General features: G+C 34.2%; 1 protein-coding gene across 6 annotated transcripts in view; it reads left to right on the top strand.

The window, feature by feature from the left end:
* Positions 1 to 300: 300 nt before the first annotated feature.
* Positions 301 to 9,719, top strand: part of LOC149072557 (bromodomain adjacent to zinc finger domain protein 2B-like) — a 339,679-nt gene continuing 330,260 nt past the window's right edge. For 5 of the 6 annotated variants that reach the window (XM_089247421.1, XM_089247420.1, XM_089247419.1 and 2 more), the window contains exon 1: positions 301 to 563. The gene's annotated coding sequence lies outside the window, so the exon portion shown is untranslated. Of the gene's footprint in view, positions 564 to 4,620; positions 4,684 to 9,719 lie in introns of those variants that run through there. The other variant, XM_089247415.1, reaches the window with a different exon arrangement.

The raw sequence follows: 9,719 nt of genomic DNA, 5'->3' as shown, positions 1-9,719 counted from the left end.
ATATACACCGGATAATAATTATAGTTTATTAGCAAAAGTTTTGTTGTCATTCGTAGGGGACGTAGCGGGAATTTTTGAAGATTCAAATTGAAAGTGGCGAGAAATGGTGAGATGTTTTTTTTCGGGGGGGATATGGTCATAAATCGAGAGCATATCAATACTCAACGGCGACGCGATTTCACAGTGATGGGTATTATTGTTAACAAAGATGGTGACGTCACCCGTCAGAAAACCTCATGCGCTCTTTTCCCGCAGCTAGATTCCTCTCTTCAGTGGTACTACTCCATTTTACCCTGCAATCGCCGGCAGTCGGACAAAGCCAAGTTGTTTTCCCTTCGTTATTATAGACGGTGGTGCACACCACACACACTCACTCTCTCTCTCTCTCTCACAAACACACACAAGGCAACAACAACAACCGAATCCAACAAGAAAAAAAAGCCAGCATTTTTTTTTGTTTAAATTGTATTATCCTCTGATAGTTATTGAGAATATTCCGAGAAAGATCTAAAAAAACGACAACAATCTTAATCAAAGATCCTAATAACAATCATTCCAAAAATGTAAGTACAAAATTTTTCTATATAACTATATCTCACTAATCTCTCATTAATCAATTACCGAATATGCGTGTGTGTTTTATTCACTTCAAAGGAATGTTTTTTGGTTATTATTTCGCTTTGTTTATTTCTATTTATTGTTAGAAATATCGAAAGTAATTTTTTTTGAAGAGTGTTTGGGTCGTGTTGAGCCGTTGATTGTGTCAGATCTTGTTACTCTACTGCAGGTCTTTCTTCGATTTTAATGCGGTAGGTTTTATATTATCTATGAATGGTCGATTTCTTTTGTTTGTTGGGGGTTGTTATTCGAAAATCGCGTCGTTTTTTATTAATTGCATTTGAAGATTTTTCAGTATAAACAATATATTTTCGAATGTTTTTGGGCGGACGTGAACCGGCATTGTTGTTTATGTCGAAGAAGTAGCCGACGAACACCATGTGACAGCTTTGTTTTGATCTTGATATTTACTATAATGAAGAATTTTATATTATAATTATATTATAAAATATATAATTATATTTTATAATAATATATAATAATAATTACTCATATTATTATAAAATATTTTTATATCATAATTGATAATATATTAATAATAAAATATTAGAGTATTCCGAGAAAGATCTGAAAAACAACAATTTTAAAATCCAAAATCCTAATAACAATCATTCCAAATTATAAATACAAAATTTTTCTATATTATAACTATCACCTTTAATCTCTCATTAATCAATTATCGCATATGAGTGTGTATTATTGATTTCAAAGAAATGTTTTTTAGTTATGAATTTCCTTTTGTTTATCTCTTCTATTAATTGTTAAAAGATATCGAAAATACTTTTTGAGTGTAGGGGTGTGTGGGTTGTTGAGCCGTTGATTGTGTCAGATCTTGTTACTTTACTGCAGATCTTTCTTCGATTTTAATGCGGTACGTTTAATATTATCTATGAAGGATTTCAATATTTCGATTTCTTTTGTTTATTGGTCGTTATTGCTAAAAAATCACGTCGTTTTATTGATTATAAATGCAAAATTTTCGAGTATAAACAATATATTTTCAAATGTTTTTCGGCGGACGGAACCGGCATTGTTTATGTTGAAGAAGTAGCAGACGTATGCCATGTGACAGCTTTGTTTTGATCTGGATATTTACTATAATGAGAAATTTTATATTATAATATTATCATGTACTTTACTGCCGATCTTTCTTCGATTTTAATGCGCTGTAGGTTTTATATTATCTATTGAATGTTCGATTTCTTTTGTTTGTCGGAACTTATTGTTCGAAAATCACGGCGTTTTATTCCATCTTCAAATTACATTCGAATATATTTCAGTACAAACAATATATTTTCGGATGTTTTTCGGTGGACGTGAACCGGCATTGTTGTTTATGTCGAAGAAGTAGCCGACGTTCACATTTGACAGCTTTGTTCTGATCTCGAATGACTATAATGAAGAATGTGATATCATAATATTACCATTGATAATAATGTAATAATAATAAGTTATTGAGAATAATTCCGAAAAAGATCTAAAAAAAACCAGCAATCTTAATACAAGTTCCTAATAACAATCATTCCGAATGTAAATACCGATATTTTTCTATATAGGTATCACGTTTAACCTCTCATTAATCAATTATCAAATATGCACCTGCATTATTCACGTCAAAGAAATTGTTTTAGTTATGATTTCCTTTTGTTTATATCTCTTATTGTCAAAAATATCAAAATTTTGGAATAGTGTTTGGGTTGTTGAGCCGTTGATTGTGTCAGATCTTGTTAATTTACTTCAGATCTTTCTTCGATTTTAATGCGGTGTTTTATAGTATCTATGAATGGTCGATTTCTTTTGTTTGTCGGCCGTTATTGTTCGAAAATCGCGTCGTTTTGTTAATTACATTTGAAGATTTTTGAGTATAAACAATATGTTTTCGAATGTTTTTCGACGGACGTAAACCGGCATTGTTGTTGATGTCGAAGAAGTAGCCAACGAACACCATGTGACAGCTTTGTTGTAATCTCAATATTTACAAAAAATAAAGAATTTTTTATTTTAATATTATCATTTATAACAATTTAATAATAATAATGTCGAAATCTACATATTATCAGTATAATTAATTTATTCACGATAATCGATCAGCTGTTAATCTTACAAACATCGATTTTGTTATCTATCGGTTATTTTATGATTCTTCAAAATCGAAAATTATTCAATAAATGCTCATCGAAATAAAATATAATTTAAAAGTCATTAAATTTTAATTACCAATATCAGTATTTATTTTGTCGTTCATTAATATTTTTTAAATTACTCATTGAATTATTGGTATGATATACCATAAATATTGAGTTGAAAGATTTTTTTTTAATTTTTGCATATTTTATAATTAATTTGTAAAGCTGTAATTGTTTTTAGATACACACTTCTTGTGTTTTTGTTATGGACTTACATCTATAAATTATTAAAATTAAATTTTTATTTACTAAAAATACATCATCAGTTTTAATTCAGCTTAATTAGGAAAATGAAAGATTTTTTTTTGTGAATATATATTCGAGTTATGAAGTGAGATGACGTTTGGATTTTTAAATAATAATTTAATTATATAATATTCATATTTACACGTAAAACTTGATGAAAATTTATGTCCTAATAGACGGTAAAAACGCCGATGGCTTTATCAAATTTCATTGTTGTCATCGAATGAAATCTGACTGAAAAGTTTTAAAAAAAAAGATCATGAAAATTATATGGATATTGAACTTAAATTTTAATGAGTTTGCGATATAAATTTTTTTAATGAAAAATAACACCATTATTTTTAATATCAGAAATATCAATTAAACGTTGATTACTTTATTTAAATTTAATTAGTTGTCTGATGAATTAGTGAATTGCATATAAAAGAGAATCCGGTATAAGCTTGGCATCGAGAATTAAATCGGATTTGAAATAAATATCATGTTCTAATTTTAACTTTTGAGAAAAAAAAAATTAAATTAGTTTTTAGGCGATAAAATTCGTCTAATGAATGACCAAATTGACCATACTAAATATTTAGTCATAGGATTAGATTTACTAACCCTACATACTAAGATTTAATCTAAAGACATCAGAGGATTCAACATTCATTCATGTCGAACAAAATGATTAGTTTTGCTATCTATGATTATTCAAACCATGTAAAGGTGATTCCGACATGACCGGGTTAAGAACCACGTGTTAGCCAGTAATCAAATCTTGTGCTTGAGAAACGTTAAGGTTACCCTGACCAGTGTAAAATCAGTCGAATTCTATGTTAATGTCGCGAGCACAATCTCTATTTGGGCTCATGGCAAGCATCCTTGCCATACCCGTTCATAAACCCCATAACGACAGAAAAAGGAGCTTTTTATTCTAAAGAAAATGCTATATTTACTTTACTTGCTATTACATAATATGATGCAATATTTCTGAGCTTTCTCACAAGAAACGTATCAGCAACTCACGAAAATAAACAGCCATTTCCAATTTAGAGGATCGTTTTCGTTTTTTTTCTCTTAAATAGGAACGCACTAGAGCTTTTTTTTTTCACATTTCTTTTCTTTTAAAGATGTGGGTTTTGCTTCCCGTCTTGTTGTCTACAGCGTGGGCATTTCAATACCAAACTGTACTTGACCCTCCCATCAAGATGATTTAGATTGTTTTTTGATATATATATTTACGCATTTGTACCCATTTCAGTGAAGCACCGAAAAAATTTCGAGCATCGTTCAAATACTGTAGGCGTGTCTAAGTACTGATTCGGTTCGAATACGTAACTGTCTTGGTTACATAACTCTTTTTTTACTGTTGGGCATTACATCAGGAAGCCACTTTTGGAAGAGCGTTTTTGTATCTACCACTCGGAGGGGCGTTGAAGTTTGTTTTTCAAGAATTTATTTATATTGTATACGTGTAAAAAGTTCTTGTGTGCATGTCTTTATATTTTATTTTATTTTTTAAAATTGTTTCGTGAAAGGAGAGGGTTTTTTTTTTCAACAGAATTTGCTAGGCTGACCGAATCATTGTCGCATAAGAAGGTAGTTGCAACCGGTTTTTCATTCCATAGTTAGCGAGTGATGACCTAAACAGGTATCTTTTTTCACTGATTCTCCCCCCGTCTCCCTTTCTTTCCTGCTTATAACCCAACCGTGAGACGCTCCGTTTTAAAATAATGAGAAATACACTAAAATAATTATTTAAAGAAAGATTTTTTAAACTCTTACCTGTGATGTGTTAGAGTTTGTCTCAAACCAGTGTAAAATCCGGTAAATCTCAATTTAATATCAAAATCCGTCTATGAATTGTATCTTTTAAATAGTTAACTTAACTTTTACTTAACTTTTTCGTATTATATTTGAATATTTTTGAATTGGATTTTATGTGGATACATGAAACATTCACATGGTGTAGACCGGTACCACATGGCGTCTCCGTTATTCTTGTCTATAGAACTGAACTGGAACGATGTCGTCTGCTTTTTACTAACATTGACGCCATGATTCAGTGAGCAAGCATTTTATACTGTATAGATGACTGGTGGCCATTAACTGAGTGAAGTTATATAATCATCTAAGGCAGTGGTTCCCGAACTTTTTAAAATGCGACTCCCTTTACGATAAGACGGTGACCCTCCTTTCATTGAAAATTTCATGGTGACCCCCCCCCCCCCAATCACAACACAAAAACTTTTAATGAATCGCCCTCTCTCCCTGCTCCGCCTCCTACCGCAATTAAGTTTAGTCAACATAAAGCATTGACTGCACTGAAATCTGTTGTTAAATTATTTTTTAATATATTTATTAATTCTAATATACACGACTGGGCTATTTAACATAATAAATATATGTTAAATAGCCCAGTTAAAAGTTGAAGCATTAAATTTGTTTGATATATTTTTTCATTTAAAAAATAGTCAGTTTGTTTCACACAAGTATAAAACCCAGTAAATATCAATTTAATATTAAAATCTGTCTATGAGTTTTGCGAATAGAATTAATTTTCCCCGTATTATATATATATCTTGCAAAATGTTGAATTGGATTTTATATGGATATATGCTTCATAAACATGACATACTATCAAGTCTCCGTTATATGTAGAAAGTCTTCTTCTTGTCTACAGAACTGAACTGGAACGGTGTCTGCTTCTAACTAACATTGACGTCATGATTCAGTGAGCAATCTTTTATACTGTAAAGATAAAGACTAGTGGCCATTAGCTGAGTGAAGTTATATAATCATCTAAGACAGAGTTTCTCAACCTCTTCAGCTCATGGCCCTCTTCGGACCATATTTTCTTCTCGTGCCCACCCTCCGTCTTGTCCGAGCCCCTGACCCACGTAAGAGAGAGAGAGACCCCTTTCTACTCATTGAATTGAATTAAATCAAAACTAAATTTATAATGAAAATTTTTTATAAGATCGATCTCTGAAACCCTGGGGCCAGAGTATGGATCTAGAAGGTGATAATACTAAAATAATGATTTAAATAAAAACTTTTAAAGTTACCTATGATCTGTTAGTTTGTTTCAGACAAGTATAAAAACCAGTAAATATCAATTTAATATCAAAATCTTTCTATGAATTTTACTTTTCCAATTAATTTTCCCGTATTATATCTTGAATATTTTGGAATTGGATTTTATGTGGACATATATGAAGCATTCACATGACTTAGACCAGTGGTTATCAACCTTTGGCAGCCCGCGGCTCGGTTTCATTTATTTTTGAAAGTGGAAGGCCCGGTCAAATACACGACTAACAGAAAATGAATGGGGAAAAAATAAAACGGCCCGGTGTGAATAATGTCAGGCCCGCGGCCTGCCGGATGAGAAACACTGGCGTAGACTATCGAGTCTCCGTTATATGTGGAAGGTTTTGTCTAATCGAACTCAACTGGAACGGTGTCATCTGGTTCTTACTAGACTAGAATATTATTCAGGGCTTTATGCATCCATGGCCATACCCTCTGCTTCTTACTAACATTGATGTCGTGATTCAGCGAGTAAGCGTTTTATACTGTATAAATACAGACTGGTGGCCATTAGCTGAGCGAAGTTGTAAGACAGTAGTTCTAAGGCAGTAGTTCCCACAATTTTTGAAGAACTAACACCTTTTTGAAGAATTTAATTTTAATTAGCGACCACACATTCGATGTAAATTCCATGGCAACATCCCTCCCCCGAATTACTATAATTTTTAAAAGCAATTTAAAATAACTTTTTAATATATTGATTAATTCTAATCTATATTGATTTCTTTTGTAGGTGTAGAATTTTAGTATGCAGTCGAATCCCGTTTTAACGAATACCGTTATAGCGAAAAAATCTCGTTTTAACGAACACTTTTCTATCCCCAAATAAGTTTACATAGGAACAATGCAAAGACCTGGAATTCCTTTATAACGATATTTTGTTTTAACGAAGGAATTTCTCCAGTCTCGTTATAATGGAATTCGACTGTATATAATACATAATATACGTTAAATAGCTCAGTTGAAAGTTGAAGCATTAGTTTGATACATTTTTATTTTTATTTACGTTGCAAAAGAGTAAATTAAATTCCTTATCAAGACATTTTTGTTTTGAAATTTCTCTCGGGACCCCCCCCCCCTTGTTCAGTGGCACGATCCCTCGGGGTTGCGACCCACACTTTGAGAACCACTGTTCTAAGTTCACTTTCTTGCCATTCACCGATTTTTCATATGTAGATGAAAACCGATTATGAGACAATGACTCCGTGAGTGACGAAAACGAAACTGATCCCTGATGCAAGAATTAAAGTTTAGAGGTATTTAAAACACAAAAAGAATTTATTTTGATTTGTCGTCGGCTTTCATCATCGTCGAATAATCATCTGATCCCGGGCGCCAGGTCACCATAGCGTTAAGAAAAATGTAATTGGCGCCTAAAGTTTTTTGTGTGTGAATTTTTTTTTCTTTCTTTTTTTTGAAATCTGACGGCCAGGGCCGTAACTAGGACTTTCGTGAGACAGGGCCGTCTTGAGAGTATCATGGGCCTCGGGTAAAGTGATATTTCCGGCCCCCTACCTCGCTAGAAATGTCTTCCCACCAAATTGCATGCTTGCTCTCGAAATGTTTAACCAGATCTTGTTTTCATGAGGGCCCTCTCTGCACTTGAGGCCTCCGGGCCGTACCCGGGTAGGCCCACGCTCTAAAACGGCACTGTTGTGGAGAGAGGGCGAACAAGATTTTGCTGCCCCCCAACGCAAAATGCGATTATTGTATTTTTGTTCTTTCCTGGAATTTGCTGCTCGAGCAGGTGCCCTACTCTCGTTCTGACCCAGCTGAGGGCAGGGTCGTAACTAGGATTTTTGCCGCCCAGGCAAACATTATTTTGTAACGGTGTTCTTTGTTCCAAACTAAAACTTCCGCCCCCCCCCTAAATTCTTCCACCTGGGGCAGTTGCCTCCTTCCTCCCCTCTAGTTACGGCCCTGGCTGAGGGTAATACAAAATTTTCGAAATTCATGCCAGTGGGTCTCCTAACAGGGAGAAAGGTCACCAAGACATGATGTCGGGGAAGGGGGGATCGATTTCCGACAGTTTTTCTCGCGGTGGGGGGGGGGGAGATGCTTCGCCCCTAAGAAATTTGGCTGGTGCCTAAATTTTTTCTCCATTTGTCAAGCCCTGGTCTGTTTAAAGGTCATTGGAATGGATTATGGATATTGAGCGAGAAGAAACCTCGTATGATCCACCAGTGAAACGTTTTATTTCCACGTCAGAGAACTTGGAGGATCGAAAATGTTTTTAAATATGCAAATTCTTTTCCCACTGGAATACTTATTGAATTTATCGAAAGAATATTTATTCCTTCTCGCTTTAGTTCCATGCGCTTGTCAATACTTTCACAAAGACAAGCGAATTGGTTGAAATTCTTCGTCCAGATAACGGCACTAGCATTAACTCAAATAGGTGTATCGATTACCATAAAAAAGACGAGCTTTCTCTCTCTGGTGAAAATCATTAGCGATATCGGTGAAATCACGCAAATTGGTGATTAGATCTTTCTCTTTTTAATTTCTCCTGGAAGGACAAAGTTACTCGTGTTGAACTTTTTTTCCGATGTGGAAAAGGTGAGGGGTTCTATATGATTCTTCTTACGTTTATGCCGTACTGAAATCAGTGATTTATATCCTTATGACAAGCATGAATTCAATCCTATCAATGTTTTAGTAGAAAGAATTTTGAGTTTTTATTTCAAAAAAATTGCAGAGGTTTTTTTCCTTCATTTTTCCCATGTTTCTTATTTTGAGAGGCTCACTCCCCGTTCTTAAATAAAAATGTTCCTTCGGAGAAGTGCTCTCTTTATAGAGGTGAACGTAAAGTGAGGTTTTACTTTATTTCAAATGACATATTTAAATGTAGCTTCGTATCAGGCCCGTACAAGAAACTGTTGAACCATTTCTATAAGAGTTGAGAATTTTTACTTCAAATCTCAAACTAGAAGGTCTCTTATGCACGCCCAAAGCCCCGGGGCTCCAAGATTCAGGGCATCCTTAGTTAAGCTAATTACATGTAGAAGGATCAACATGCAGGTCTCATATCTTAATCTTTCCCGATACTCCTGCAGCCCACGGTACGTCCCTGCATTGTGTATTTGATCAGTAGCTTTCCAAATATACAGAACCTTCCATATTATTTTTTAATGTAACTTAATTCTTGTACATTTTTCGTGCGCATACGCCAGACATTTGTGAATGCAGAGTAGAAATCAATCTTGTTAGATGAGTGATAATTTGTCTATGTAAGATTCAAAAACTGAATAGATGATTTAGATCACCGTCCTCCGTAGCCAGTCCATGGTGTCCAGAAGAAGAGCACTAGCTTAACGTCGTTACACCTATGCATTTGGTTTTTCTTCTTCTCCTAGACCACTGGTTCTCAAAGTGTGCGTCGCGGCTCCTGCGGGCATCGTAGTGTGCTGTCTATATTGATGTGTTCCTGTTGTCAGTGCTTTGGAGTTGTTTTTTTTATGAATGCAAAAGAATATCTACTGGACCCGCGAATGAACTGTGGTTAGGACAAGGAAGTCGTGAGTCACAAAATTTTGAGAAGCCCTGTCCTAGAGACTTATTTCTGCCAGCATCAGCGGATTTCTGCAACTTATC

This window comes from Pholcus phalangioides, unplaced genomic scaffold (genome assembly GCF_987345545.1).
Source record: "Pholcus phalangioides strain wild (caught in Gottingen) unplaced genomic scaffold, Ppha-v1.0 ptg000017l_1, whole genome shotgun sequence".
Taxonomy (NCBI): Eukaryota; Metazoa; Arthropoda; class Arachnida; order Araneae; family Pholcidae; genus Pholcus; species Pholcus phalangioides.
The sequence above is the reverse complement of the archived record's forward strand: the minus strand, read 5'-3'. Positions and strand labels throughout refer to the sequence as shown.